Source organism: Somniosus microcephalus, unplaced genomic scaffold, assembly GCF_052327205.1.
Source record: "Somniosus microcephalus isolate GS21.2 unplaced genomic scaffold, FLI_Smic_1.0 unresolved_chr1, whole genome shotgun sequence".
NCBI classification, from domain to species: Eukaryota; Metazoa; Chordata; class Chondrichthyes; order Squaliformes; family Somniosidae; genus Somniosus; species Somniosus microcephalus.
This window is the reverse complement of record NW_028225179.1, coordinates 626,144-629,215: the sequence shown is the minus strand read 5'-3', so window position 1 is coordinate 629,215 and position 3,072 is coordinate 626,144. Positions and strand designations below refer to the sequence as shown.

Below are 3,072 nucleotides of genomic sequence, written 5' to 3'. Positions count from 1 at the left end.
CGGATCATTCACCGTGTTAGTCTTTTTTAAAGAAAAGCGATTCGAGCTGTGGTGCCCGAGTTGGTGAGGTTTAATTAAATGTGCCGGGGCTCCTCCCGGATTTGAACCCGGGACCGCTCGCATTTTAAACAGCAAAATTCCCTGAGGGAGAATCGTAACACTAGACCAAGGAGCCGCCGATTTTATGCAGGAAGTTGCATTCGCTTTCCCAGCTCTGGTGTGAACCCAGTTCACAGAGGATCTGTTCATTCATTGGAAATATGTTTATCTTTTCCTAAATCAATTCTCTCCATAACAAGAAGGTCGGCGACAACTTAATAAGAATAAAGTGTTTGAGCGATTGTCTGTACATAACTTCCATCTTTGTAATTCTCAACATCAAGTTCAGGTAAATCGTGGTTTGTGTCCAACATGATGCCGGAAACATGTACAGATAAAACGTGAGTTTACACATTTTTTCGTTTCTGTCAAAGGCTTTGTCACTGCGTTGAAACCGAATCCATTCCTGCACGTTATTCTTTGCCTGATAATTGCTGGTTTAACAGTTAAAACTGGCCCCATTTCTGTCCTGTCAATAAGTAACACTGAAGGGCTCCTTCAAAACTCCCATCCTTTATTGCAATAAGGTGGGCCTGAGGAACCTAAGGGCCCATGTGGAACAGCTAATAAGTAGATGGTTTGCGGAAACACCAATTGCACCTTCTGCTCCGGTTGAAATATCAAACCGCAAAAGCATTAACGGTTCTAGGTGAGGCTCGAACTCACAACCTCGGCATTTCTCCGAGCCTGTACTGTTATATAAGTACCAGCGCGCTAACCGATTGCGCCACTAGAACTGTGCTTTATCTCTGCTGGTTATCCATGCTCATTTACTTGCACATTTCAGGTTGTCTAATCGTGCGGGGATGCAATGTTGTTTCATTGAGGTGCATTGGCTGGGTTTATATGAAAGAGTGAAGCAGGAGTTACTCTCATGTGTTAGCGAGCTGGTGAATTTACCAAAGGCTGCACCAGATCCTAGTGTCATAAGCACTGAACAGTTTTACCCAACTCCTAAAATACAGTCTGCAAAATGAGAACCGATCAAAATTCATCACATGCAAAACACAAAAAACCTTTTAAAGTTTTGCCCATGATTCGTTAACCATGTGAGTTACCGGTTGATTAATGTCTGTCTCCTGGTCTGTCTCCTGGAATGTGTTCTGCCTTTCACTTTAGAATGGAGCTCCTGTACCATTGCTGCTGACAGAAACAAGACTTCCAGTGACTTTCCATTCTCTCTCTCCCATGGTTACACAGACTGATGCTATCGGACAGCACCGAGTGTATGCGAAGGTTCCTCAGAGACTATCGAGGCCTCCTTATCTGGAGCTTCCAGACAATCTGCACAACACTTTTGGAATTCGGTCAGCAAACCTTCTTGAAGTAAGTTAATGATCCAGGTCTCTCGGCAATCTTTTAGTTTCATTAAAACCGGCATTGAAAATTCCAAAATCCTTCCATAGGGAGCAGATTGAAGAAAATAAATTATTTCAAGTAATTAATTACAATAATGAGAGAATCCACTGCGAGCAAGGTTCGAAATCTACGTGAGGAAACCCCTTAACAACTCAGCCATCGCAGCTTACATACCGCCATTTGCCACAAATTAAATTCTCAAATCGCTGACCCTGTTTATTTTTGGTGATGACGGTTTTGTCATATTTAATTTGCTGCAAATTCAGCAAGGCCAGAAGAATCGCAGTGATTATTACAATAAAAGAAAACTTCCGATATTTAACGGTAATGTAAGATGTTGAGAACAGTATGGAATATTCTGCAGGATAATGAATAGAAACAGCAGGAACATTGTGTTCTGCTCCCACAAGACGCAGATCAGCATTAGTCTCTGCTCCCTGCCCTCCGGCTGTAGAAACCTTGTCTCCAGGTTATGAACTGATTCTAGGTCGGAGATAAATGTTCAGTGTAGAGCTTAAACACAGCGGGTGGGCTCAACTATATAAAGCAGTTATTTTAGACCAGAGACAGTGATAAATGTCCTATATTGCTCAAATGCATCAATGTGTGAATCTGACATTAAATGTGTTTAAATACAGTGGGAGATTTAAAGTCGATTCGGTGCCAATAGTTTCCAAGGTGATCTTACCTGTGTCTCTCTTGCCTCTGTCTCCCCTTCCTCCCACATGCTGCCAGTTTTTAAATCTTGTTTTAAATCTGCTGCTCTGGACCAGTGTTTCCACAGTCTCACAACCTTTTCTGCAAATACCGTCTCACTGCTTGACTTCTCTGTTTATTAGTGATGAATTAGTTAAGCAACGATGACGAGACGCAGTACAGAGATGAGATAGTCCGGCTGATGAGATAGTCCAGCTGATGAGATGGTGCAATGACAACAACCTTGCCCTGAACGTTGGCAAAACTAAGGAGCTCATCGTGGACTTCAGAAGCCACCGAGGGAACCATCGCCCCATCAGCATAGACGGGACACCAGTGGAAGTCATCAGTTGTTTCCGATTCCTGGGTCTGCAGATCTCTGATGACCTGGCCTGGAACCATAATACTGAGGCTATGCTGAAGAAGGCACACCAGCGCCTTTACCCTTTATGGTGCCTGAGGAAATGCGGCATAAGCACACAGTGGCTTGTGAACTTTTACCGTGGCACCATAGAGAGTGTCCTGACGAGTGGTGTCAATGTGTGGTATGGTAACACCACTGCACAGAACAAGAAAGCTATCCAGAGAGTTGTGAATACGGCAGAAAAGATCATCGGGTGCGCACTTCCATCCATCGAGGAGATCTTCCAGACCAGGTGCCGGAACAAGGCCCGTTCCATCATCCAGGACCCCAATCACTCTGGGCACAAACTGTTCTCCCTCCTGTGGTCCGGACATCGGTACCGCAGCATCCAAACCAGGACCAGCATGTTTAAGAACAGTTTCTATCCACAGGCAGTGCGCCTACTGAACTGCTAATCGCACTGCCCCATATATTATAGTTATATGTTTATGTAAATATATATATTATACTTATATTACCATATATTTATCATACTACATTACTATTATTTCCAG

General features: G+C 43.6%; 1 non-coding gene across 1 annotated transcript; it reads right to left on the bottom strand.

Moving 5' to 3' along the window:
• Positions 1–740: 740 nt before the first annotated feature.
• Positions 741–836, bottom strand: trnai-uau (transfer RNA isoleucine (anticodon UAU)). The gene is made up of 2 exons: positions 798–836; positions 741–776 (listed from the first exon to the last, which is right to left on the bottom strand). It is a non-coding gene; the product is annotated as a tRNA-Ile (tRNA).
• Between the last annotated feature and the right edge of the window lie 2,236 nt (positions 837–3,072).